This window comes from Danio rerio, chromosome 24 (assembly GCF_049306965.1).
Source record: "Danio rerio strain Tuebingen ecotype United States chromosome 24, GRCz12tu, whole genome shotgun sequence".
Classification (NCBI taxonomy): domain Eukaryota; kingdom Metazoa; phylum Chordata; class Actinopteri; order Cypriniformes; family Danionidae; genus Danio; species Danio rerio.
In genome coordinates this window covers 507435-519934 of record NC_133199.1, presented here as the reverse complement: position 1 = coordinate 519934, position 12500 = coordinate 507435, and the positions used below count along the sequence as shown (strand labels likewise).

At 37.9% G+C, this 12500-nt stretch overlaps 1 protein-coding gene across 1 annotated transcript in view; it reads right to left on the bottom strand.

Moving 5' to 3' along the window:
• Window positions 1–12500, bottom strand: part of vstm2a (V-set and transmembrane domain containing 2A) — a 222427-nt gene that overhangs the window by 59974 nt on the left and 149953 nt on the right. The gene's annotated exons all lie outside the window — the stretch shown is intronic.

The window sequence follows — 12500 nt, the reverse complement described above, 5'->3', positions numbered from 1 at the left end:
GACCAGCAGCACTGGAAACCACAGTAAATCTGCCATACCTCATTAGCTGACTGCTGTAATTAGCGTTTAATAAGCATGTTTACACTGCAGATAAAGCAGATCTGCAGGGATTGGGAATGCGGTTCCATGAGAATCTCTTGGTTTAAGTCTCTGTTGTGTTGTTTTATTGCCATAGGGGGCTTTCACACCTGTAGTGTGTTACCTTTGGTCCGGATCAAGGTTAAACATGATATATTGATGGACTTTTTAGCCGTTTTGGTTCTGTTTCTCAGTAGATTCCACTCATTCACACACACTCCAATTTAGTTGATCAGTTCCCCTATAGCGCATGTGTTTGGACTGTGGGGGTAACTGAAGCACCCGGAGGAAACCCACGAGAACATGCAAACTCCACACAGAAACACCAACTGACTCAGCCGGGGATCGAACCAGGAACCTCCTTGCTGTGAGGCCACAGTGCTAACCACTGAGCCACCATGTCACCATAATAATAATACCACCGCCTGTATAATGATTTAAAAAATATAATAATGAAATTAAACATGCGGTTTCCCTGAACATGATGTCGTGCTAAAGCTCCGCAGCAGCAGGAGATTGGGCCGACGTTTCTCAGAGGAGCTTCCAGGAAAGTAAATACCATTCCTGTCAAAGTCCAGCTGTATTTGCAAAAGCTTTCCTCATATTTGACCTTTCTTTTATTAGATTCTCGTCCCATGCCGGAATGCTCTTCTGTGTAGTGAAGTCACAGAAACTGACAGAGGAAAACATCGCCGAGCTCATCAGACCATTCAATCCTCTTTTCATTTTTTTTATAATTTGACACTTCTTCTCAAGTAGGTCGCGCATAAAATGAAATCTTGACTTTTGTACCTTGTCAGTTACAGTTATTGTGAAGTCAGATTCCCCCGTTTGTAAACTCCTATAAAGCCTGTCAAACCAACTTTCTGTTGCACAGATTGAAGGGAATAAAACTCACAGACATCGGTTTTTCCTGTTGAGAACACATTTGTGACTTTTGCTCAAACTCTTTTGCCCTATTTATTTATTTATTTATTTAGTTATTTGTTTATTTATTTAATTATTATTTTTTATCAATGCAGAATGATTTATTTATTTATTAATGCATTATTTATTTATTTATTTATTAGTTGGTTTATTCATTTATGTATTTATTTTATCCTACATTGAAGCAAATAAAACTCTCACAGACATTGTTTTTTCCTGCTGAGCAAACTTTGCCTTATTTATTTATCTATTTTTTATTTATTTATTAATGCATCAATTGTTTATTGATTTATAAATATAATAATATTTATTCATTTAACAAAGCATAACATATTTATTTATTTTTCAATGCATAGATTTTTTATTTATTATAGTATATTATTTATTCATTTATCGATGCATATGTTATTTATTTATTTACTATTGCATTGATTATTTATTTATTAATGCATAGATTATTTATTTATTTATTCATTCATCAATGCATAGATTATTTATTTATTATTGCAGAGACTATTTATTTATTTATCAAAGCATAAATTATTTAATTATTTATTTTTAATGCAAATTATTTATTATATTATTCATCAATGCATGTATTATTATTTTTTATTTATATATCAATGCATAGAATATTTATTTATTTATGAATAAATTTATTAAAGGGAATAAAACAAAAATTTTAATATTAATTAATTAGTATCTTTATTTGTTAGATTATTTCTTTATAATTTGTATTTATAAGTATTTTATTTATAAGTCATTTGTTTTTAATTTATTTAAAAATAAATTATTTATGTGTCTATAAATAAACTGATTCAAAAATAAATAACTGATACGTAGCACATAGGATTTATGGATTCATTTATTTATTTATTTCATTATAGAATGAAGGAAAAAATCTCAAAAATATTAGTATGAATTAGAAAAAGACACTAGACTAATTACAAAAAGTACTATTATACATAGTATTTAAATGATAAATGACTATCAGTCATTTATTTATTTATCTGTCTATCAACGTATCTATCAATTGTGTATTTATTAATTTATTGTTTTAAAGACATTCTATACGAATTTTTTCCAGAACCGTATTAACACATTTAAAAAAGCTATATTTATTTATTCTTAAAATTTAAAACAAATGTTATCTATGTGAGTTGATTTTAAAGATAAAGCAAAAAGCAAAAATTTCATCATCATTATTCTGGCCTTCAGAGTCACATGATCCCTCAGAAATAATTATAACATGATGATATGATGAGGAAGACACGTCTATGAATATTATCAAGGCTAAAAACACTGTTAGAGCTTATAAAATAAATATTACAGTACATAAAGCACAGATAGTTTGTGCACAAACCTGCAAATTTACATCCGTCAATAAACAAATGTCACTTATATAAGCTTGTCTACACACACACACACACACACACACACACGCGCGCACACACACACACACACACACACACACACACACACACACACACACACACACAAACGGGTGTTGATGCATGATATACGCCATGTGAATACTAATAAATTATGAATGCACGTGTACACAATTATGTTTCACGTTTCTTCAGAATAACTTTTCCCAGATGCATTAATCAAGTCACTTATGGTCTTGTGCGTTATAGATGTAACACCATCAGACATGCTGAACACTAGAATACACAGAATCTTTCATTTGACTTGTGAGTCAGATCTTATGCATTTCACATTTGCATCTCCATCTAAGACTCCCGCAGCCGTGTGCGTGTGTCAGATTTCCCCTGCTCCTTTTCACCACACAAGACGTCTTTTATTTTCCTAAAGGTCACGGTTTCTCTTTAAAGTCTGCAGTACAAGGCAAAACAAGTCAGAGTGCAAAAATAAGAAACGCTTTCAAGTGGTAACCTGCACCGTGAACAGAGTATTTTCCCTGACAAACAGCACATTACGCATGCACGGATCCATTCATTTGCTCCTCTTATCTGTCTCTCAGTGCACTCGCAGTAACCCTGAGCTTTTGTAGATCCTTCTGCTTATCTAGTAATGCATAAACTGAACTGGAGCGCAGGTTCCACTGAGTCGATCAGGAAAACGGCCCTTCAGACTGAAAGACAAACAGCAGCGGTGGAAGATCATGCATATAAGTTAAAGTAATGACTTGGGGAAAGGTAGAGTAAGAGAAGCATCTGCTGTAAATAGTTTACCCTGCTGCGTTTACACTGCACATCTTGATGGTCAATTCAGATTTTGTGATTGTATTCAGTTTTTTGGACGGCAGATTGGAGGATAACAGTGCAGTAAAATACAGAAACAGCACTAAAACACACTCAGATAAACGTTCAACTACATGTCTCAGTGACGTATAAGCTAGGTAGAGTAATCAGAGTGTTTTGTAAGCAGTGTGTTCACAGCGCTGGTGTACAGTAAAGCGCAGAGACAGAACAGCAGCCGTGTGTAAAGCAGAAACAAACTTCTGTAATGCAGATCCCAGCATCAGAGCCGCTGAAGGGGAGAGAACAACAGACAGAACTGGGACACACACACACACACACACACACACACACACACACACACACACACACACACACACACACACACACACACACACACACACACACACACACTGAGCCCTGGAGCCTGACTTCATAAACAGGTGAAACACACACCCACATATATACACATGCACACACAAGCACATACATGGACACACACACACACACATTTGCAAAAATTTACACACATGCATGCACACATACACATTTGCATGCACACACACAAACACATACACACACATATATGCACAAATGCGCACTTGAATGTGTGCAAATACACACATGTATGCATGCACACACAAACAGGAGCATACACATTTGCGCACACACACACAAGCTTGCACACACACACACATTTGCACAAATGCACATATTTGCAAGTGCGCACACACACATTTGCATGCACACACAAGCACACACAAAAGCATGCACACTTATACCAGCACACACACACACACAGGTGTGGAGGAGGACGGAGGATGATTCTGGGCCTGCGGGTGGATCTGCCATGTGAAATCAGTGTGTGTGTGTGTGTGTGTGTGTGTGTGTGTGTGTGTGTGTGTGTGTGTGTGTGTGTGTGTGACATTACTGCGGGAAACTCAGAGTTAGTTTAACTAGTTCTGAGTTCTGCATCTCCAGCAGAAACACACAGACCTCCGGCTTCTACACAACAACACACACACACACAAACACACACACGCAAACACACACAGACACACACACACACACACACACACACACACACACACACACACACACACACACACACACACACACATTCAGCCGCGCTTCATAACATCCAGCATGTAGTCAGTATGTCACTGCTGGCTTTAATAACAGATTTGAAGTCTAATGTTAGACATATCCTGCATCCTCTACTCGTCATACACTGCTGGGCCAAACATTTAAAGCAAAACAAAACTAAACTAAAAGTATTGAACATGTCAGGGTTTGTTTTATGGGAGTATTATTACTAAAGGAGCTGCTGACATGGAATTGACCCAAACAACACAAAGATAAACTGAAGTGCAGTGTTGCTGCAGCGTAAAGACGCCTCTCAGATGGAGACTGAAGCCTCATGCAGTGCTCAGGTGTGAGTTTCTCTCAGTCTTCAACAGAGTGTGTAAATCTTGATGCTTCTGTGGGTCTCGTCTATCAGATCTGAGCTTTATTCTGTATTCTCTATTGCAGTGCTTTTTTCACCAAGTACCACCTCAGAAAAAAAGAAGCACCATAATCACCAGTATTGAAATACCGTAGCGTAGACGGTTAAATTTAGCATCTACATCTCTGCACAGTTTATTTATTCATATTAGTCATATTTATTCAACTAAATTATATTCCATACAAAATATGAAGCTGATCAGTCGGTTCTTGTCATGTGACTTGTGGTTTGGCATTCTGAAAAGTTAGGATGTTTGGATTATGCACTGAGAAAGGGCAGAGGCTTGCTGAAGAACTACTGAGAGATTCCAGCTGCTGTCTGGGCTTTCACTGCCAGAATACACCTTCCTTTCTTCATGTGTTCAACATTTTTATCCTCTGTCATTAAATTTTATTACGCAGAACTTCATTTGTAAATGTGTATTTCTTTGCATATGTGGATTTCTTTGGTCGCTATCAACATCCGGTGGACATTTTAAGTCAACAGCACCTTTAGAAATATGTTTTCAGAGAAAAACGGTGACGTGTTCAATACCTATGTTCACCCACACTATGATGTGCTCCAGAGTCAGAAGACTAGTATTCAGAATAAACTCACATTTAGACGCTTGTAAAGAGAGTCTGTGTGGAAATGGTGTGTCCTTGAGGATGCACAGAGGACAGAAAGAGTGAGACTGTGTTGATGACGGCCTTGATCAAATCACTTAACATTCCACATAAATGTTCGATTCACTCTGCATTTGTCTGTCTGCCTTTTAATGCTTTGCTACAAAATGAAAATGAATTGCCACCAAAATTAATCATTTGCTCTTTAAAAATGTGAAGGACTAAAGTGACGTCCTTGAGGAAGATTTGCAGCTCCTTCACAGGCCATTTCTGGCTTCATCCCGCATGACCAGCTCTCTTCATTCTGATTTTACTCTTACCTTTACTTTCACAAGGAGAGATTGAGAGAAAGAAACCACATAGCTGAAGATTAATCTCTGCTTTTTCAGGATTTTCATGCATTATACAGTGTCATTTACAATTAACATTGGCCAAAGACTAATCACATCCAAAATAAGTTTGACACACACACACACACACACACACACACACACACACACATATATATATATATAATTTTTTTTTTGCAATATGCATGCATGTGTGTATTTGTATATACATAATAAATATACTCAACACATTCACACACACATATATATCATGTCAATGTTCATATCATGTTTATTTAGGATGCAATTAATCTTTGACCAGCGCTATTTTGTATAATACAGTAAATGTGGTGCAAAATAAGCTGATATGTTTATTTGAAAAAAAAAAGAACAAAGAAAAAATGTCCAAAATATTTTATGAAAAAGGAAAGAAAAGCAAAGAAGCAAAGGAAAGAATGAAGGGAAGGAAGGAAGGAAATGGAGGGGGGAAGGAAGGAAGGAAAAAAGATTTAAAGAATGAAGGAAGGAAATGGAGGGGGAGGGAGGAAGGAAAGAAGGAAGGAAGAACAGAAGGATGGAAATAAAGAAAGGAAATGAAGAATGAAAGGAAGGAATGAAGGAAGAAAGGAAGGAAGGAAAGAAGGAAGGAAGGAAGGGAAGGAAGGAAGAAAGGAAGGAAAGGAAGGAAGGTAATGAAGAGAAGGAAGGAAGAAAGGAAGGAAGGAAAGAAGGTAAGGGAGGGAAGAAAGGAAGGAAAGGAAGAAAGGAATAAAGGGAGGAAGGAATGAAGGAAGTAAGGAAGGAAGGAAGAAAGGAAGAAAGGAAGGAAAGGAAGGAAGTAAGGTAATGAAGAGAAGGAAGGAAGGAAGAAAGGAAGGAAAGGAAGGTAAGGAAGGGAAGAAAGGAAGGAAAGGAAGGAAGTAAGGTAATGAAGAGAAGGAAGGAAGGAAGAAAGGAAGGAAAGGAAGGAAGGAAGGTAAGGAAGGGAAGAAAGGAAGGAAGGAAGAAAGGGAAGGAAGGGAAGAAAGGAAAGAAGGAAGGAAGGGAAGGAAGGAAGAAAGGAAGGAAAGGAAGGAAGTAAGGTAATGAAGAGAAGGAAGGAAGAAAGGGAAGGAAAGAAAGGAAGGAAGGAAGGAAGGAAGGAAGGAAGGAAGGGAAGGAGGAAAGGAAGGAAGGGAATAAAAGAAAGTAAGGAAGAAAGAAAGGAAGGATAGAAGGAAGGGAAGCAAATTAATGAAGGAAGGAATGAAGGAAGGAAAGAAGGAAAGAAGGAAGAAAGGAAGGAAGTGAAGAAGGAAGGAAGCGAAGGAAAGAAGGTAAGAAGAAAGGAGGGACGGAAGGACAGAAATGAAGGAAGGATGGTAGGTAGGACGGAAGGAAGAAAAGGAAATAATGAAGACAGACAGTTTAAACAGAAATGCATGGAGTGAACTGACTGAACAGAAGGTTACTGTAGTGTGTTGTGGAAGAAAACACTGTTCTCACTACATGATGTGTTTGCATTAATGATGATTAATGAGTTAATTCATACACAGGCAGTTATTTCTTATTGAGAAAGATAATATATCTATGTATTTATATATATAATTCTTTTCAATAAAGTGCTTCTTGATGTAAGATTTGTGGACTAGACACTACGTAATAAAGCATGTTTTGCAGTGCATCCTAACACTGAAGTCAGATTGAAGAGCTGAAAACTTGAGCGAGGAGTCCTGCAGAGCTGATTTAACAGCCTGTGTTTACAGCACGTCAATCTGTTTACAACACAACACATTCACACTGAAGAAACACACACACTCATCTGCTGTCCGAGAAAACACACAGAGTCAGACCACTGCACATTCATTCATTCATTCATTATCCTTCAGCTTAGTTTCTATTTCAGAGGTCGCCAAAGTGAAATGAACTGCCAACTATTCCAGCATGTTTAACACAGCCCTTCCAGCTGCAACCCAGTACATGGAAACACACATACACACTCATTCACACACACACACACACACACACACACACACACACACACACACACACACACACACACACACACACACACACACACACTCATACATTATGGTCAGTTTAGTTGATCAGTTCCCCTATAGCGCATGTGTTTGGACTGTGGGGGAAACCGGAGCACCCGAAGGAAACCCATGCCAACACGGGGAGAACATGCAAACTCCACACAAAAACACCAACTGACCCAGCCAGGACTCAAACCAGCGACCTTTTAGCAGTGAGGTTTAGTGTAAATGTAACAAGATTATTCATATTGAACAGTATTTTCCCATTGTGTACACTGGTTTTCCCCATGAGTGAGTAAATCAGATCCTCTGTTCAGCAGTGCTGTTGAGAATGAATGGAGATGATGGTGATGTAACTGTGGGTAATGTGGCTCTGGGTTTAAGCACAACTCTTGTAATTCTGTTGTCAGCAGAGCTTACATCTATTTCCCAGCTGATTGAGCGATATTGTGTACTTGCAGGAAAAAGTCAAAGCTCAGCATCACAGCAGATCAGCTAACCAGCTCTCTGGACCATTACAACCACACGGATGCTCAATTCAGGGATCATTCATCAGAACAGAGCCAAACACAGCACTTACAGTACTGAGCTGAGGACGTCTTGATGACTGATACACGAATGAATAAATGAATGAATGAATGAATGAATTAATTAATTAATTAATTAATGAGTGAATAAATGAATGAATGAATGAATGAATGAATGAATAAGTAAACGAACGAATGAATGAATAAATGAATGAATGAATGAATAAGTGAACGAACGAATGAATGAATGAATGAATGAATGAATGAATGAGCAAGCGAGCGAACAAGCAAATGAACAAATGAACAATCAAATATAAATGAATGAATATATAAATGAAGGAATACATGAATGAATATAAATGAATTAATGAATATACATGAATAAATATAAATGAATGAGGATATAAATACATAAATAAATTAGTGAATTAATAAATGTATGTATAATTGAACTAATTAATAAATTATTACATACATAAATTAAGGATTATAAATGCATGACTGAATATTGAATGAATGAATGAAAAAATGAACAAATAAATGAATAAATAAATAAATGAATATATATTACTTATATAAATAAATAAATACATGAATGAATGAATATACAGATGAACAGATACATAAATTAATGAATGAATAAAGGAAAGAACAAATTAATGAATAAATGAAGGAAGGAAGGAAGGAAGGAAGGAAGGAAAAAACAAATGAATGAATAAATGAATGAAGGAAGGAAGGAAGGAAAGAAAGAACAAATTAATGAATAAATGAATGAATGAAGGAAATGAATGAATGAATAAAGGAAAGAACAAATGAATGAATGAATGAATGAAGGAAGGAAATAAATGAATGCATGAATGAATGAAGGAAATAAAAAATGAATGAATGAATGAATGAACGAATGAATGCATGAATGAAGGAAGGAAGGAAGGAAAGAACAAATGAATGAATGAATGAATGAATAAAGGAAAGAACACATGAATGAATGAATGAATGAATGAATGAATGAATGAATGAAGGAACAAATGAATGAATAAATGAATGAAGGAAGGAAGGAAGGAAGGAAGGAAGGAAGGAAGGAAGGAACAAATGAATGAATGAATGACTAAGTAAATAAGTAAATATATATAGTCTTGATAGTCAAAATCTATATCAATTTTGTGCTCAACAGTATAAAATAAAGGTTTGGAACTAGTCAAGGCTGATGAAGCGTTGACAGATGTTTATTTTAGGGTGAACTATCCCTTTAAAAACACATCTGAGTAAGCCGAGTTTTGAGTAAGTTTAAAATAAACGCCGCAGTATCACCATGTCATTGTGTCCTGTTGTTGTCGCCCAATGACAGTCATCGAGTTTAAACGGGGGCGTTTTTGTGAGTCTGAGTTTGACGCATATCCTCTTGTGCATGCTACAGATCGGTCCTCTTGTGTATTCTCCTGTCTGCGTAAATAACAGACTCTGCGTCTCTCTGATGGCCTGGTAATGGCTCGCACAGCTTCTGTTGTAGTGTATGATTCCAGCTATGAATAGAGATTAGAGAGGGCTGGCACGAGCGCTGCAACTGTCAAGAGGAGAGTTTTGTTTTGTTTTTTTTGCGAAATGAAGCGCTGGCGTGGATCTCTCTGCTTTTGAAGCCCCACTGCACTACATCTGAACCTGTGACAACCGCAGAACACCAGCAGTGAGCATGTGCGGGGAACTCAAGCTCTGTGTTTGGACGTGCCAGGATCCCCACAGCACTCCATGGCTGATTATTAAAGCAAATGAAATGCACTCTGACACCCGAGACAATATCCAGGGCTTTGCAACGCAGTTTGTCGCCGTGCACCAAATCTCCAGTCTTTTTCTGTTGTAATTAGCAACATCGGTGACTCTCGTCGTGCTGCCTCGACTCTCGCAGGGATTAACAGAGGTTTTATACAACAGACCCACACAGACTGCAGGAATTACAGCGACTCAAAAGTCAACTGAATATTCTCACATAAGGTGTTAGCATCAGAACTGACACGAGAACAGCCAGTATTGCAACCCAGATTGATTGGAGCCCAGGACTAAACCAACACGGAATCCACTCGAGGCCAAGAGCAGATTTTTGAGTTTGTTTTGCTTTGCCATGCCAAGCTTACAGCTGTGTTATAGTGATGTTTGTGTTTAGATTTAATGTTCATCCCAAGTCTTGTTTTGTTAAGCTCTTGTTTTGCTAATCTTTTAAAAGTCGGATGTCATAAAAGATGCCATACCAAGCAAACTTGGGTAAAAAGTGACATCCACCAGGGCACATATTTGCAGTTTCCAAAAGATGCAGCCCTGGGCACATATTCCCAATAAGCCTGTGTTTCAATATTGTACACAAAAAAGAAACTTTACAGCTTATGATTGCTAAATGTACACAAACCCAAGGGTTTAAGCACAGCATCCTTTTTAAAGTGAAGTTTGCTCATAAACTGAAGTCTAGAGGATCATGTGCTTATGATTGCTTGCAGCCGGCCCCCACTACTCAATTTATTATTGACCAATCAGACGATTCCTAAGCCACTATAAACATCATAAGCTCCATATCACAGCCATCTTTACTTTGAAGAATCCCCCCTTCCACCCCTACTCCTCCTCCTTTCCTAGATGGGTTGCACGGTGGCCCAGTTGTTAGCACTGTTGCCTCACAGCAAGAACGTCACTGGTTCTAGTCATTACCAAGCCAGCCGATGTTTCCATGCGAAGTTTACACGTTCTCCCCATGCTCATGTTGATTTCCCCGGGTTCCCTGGTTTCCTCCCACCAGCTAAAAACATACAGCTTATGTTAATTGACTGCAGCAGGGGAGTTCTCCAGATCTACCTGAGCTCAAACTCCCCTCTCGCTCTGCAAATGGGAGGGAGCCATGGACTCAAGGATCTTCTGAGCTCAGAGCTCTCTCCCGGAACAGCATGACAAACACGCTTTATGATCAATCATTAGCTAAGTGTCAACTCTTGAATGAACAATATGCAGTGAGGTGCAACTACATTGCATTTCAGTGCAGTTTACAAAATACATTTTCGATTTGACCTCCATTAGAAACTTTGGACTGCAATTAAAATACCACAAGTGACATCAGTGTTTGACAAAAAAAAAAACTGTAAATAATTCAATTGGTATTTTCATGAGAGAAAATGCAGACATTCTGAATTTGGGCAGCTATAAAATCATCAACTGACCCATGTTAAAGGTGAAAATCCCTTTGAAAATTCATTCATTCATTTTCCTTCAGTTTAGTCTCTTTATTAATCACTGCGGAATGAACCGCCAACTATTCCAGCACATTGCAGATGCCTTCTAGCCACAACTCAGTACTGGGAAACACCCATACACACTTATTCACACTCATACACTACGGCCAGTATAGTTGATCAGTTCCCCTATAGCGCATGTGTTTGGACTGTGGGGGAAACCGGAGCACCCGGAGGAAACCCACGCCAACACAATGCAAAGTTCACATAGAAATGACAAATATTCCAGATGAAATGCAAACTTGCAACCTTCTTGCTGTGAGGCGACAGTGGTAACCACTGAGCCACTGTGAGCCACAACGCTCTTATGAATCAGGACACCGAGTGTATTGTGGAGAATCAGAGCACTCCATGGCTGATTATTAAAGCAAATGAAATGCACTCTGACACCCGAGACAATATCCAGGGCTTTGCAAAGCAGTTTGTCGCCGTGCACCAAATCTCCAGTCTTTTTCTGTTGTAATTAGCAACATCGGTGACTCTCGTCGTGCTGCCTCGACTCTCGCAGGGATTAACAGAGGTTTTATACAACAGACCCACACAGACTGCAGGAATTACAGCGACTCAAAAGTCAACTGAATATTCACCAGCCTCCACGAGAATCAACTCAGTCAGATTAACTCCTTATTAACAGGAAACCATTGTGACAAATGCCTGTAACATCAAGCTGGATAACCATAAAGACATCATCTAAAAAATCATTCTGAGTGTGAAACATCAGCAGAGATCAGACCACAGCTTTAATGATAAACATGTAGAGATGTTATGTCTCTGTGATCACTTTAGAATCAATTTTCCTAGCTAATAAACAATAAAACATTGACAGTCAGTCAGAATTCATAGAAATATAAAGGATGTGTGCATTTTAAAAATACAGACGCTGTTGTGGAGAAGCTCACTGCTTCAAAGATTCTTTGAAGATGATGGCCATCTTATAAAACAATTGGTTATATAACGTTACAAGTGAAAAATATACACGTTTACATGGAAGCGGTGCAAGCCAGGCTACCAAAAGAAAGTTTCTGCGTCTTGGTGT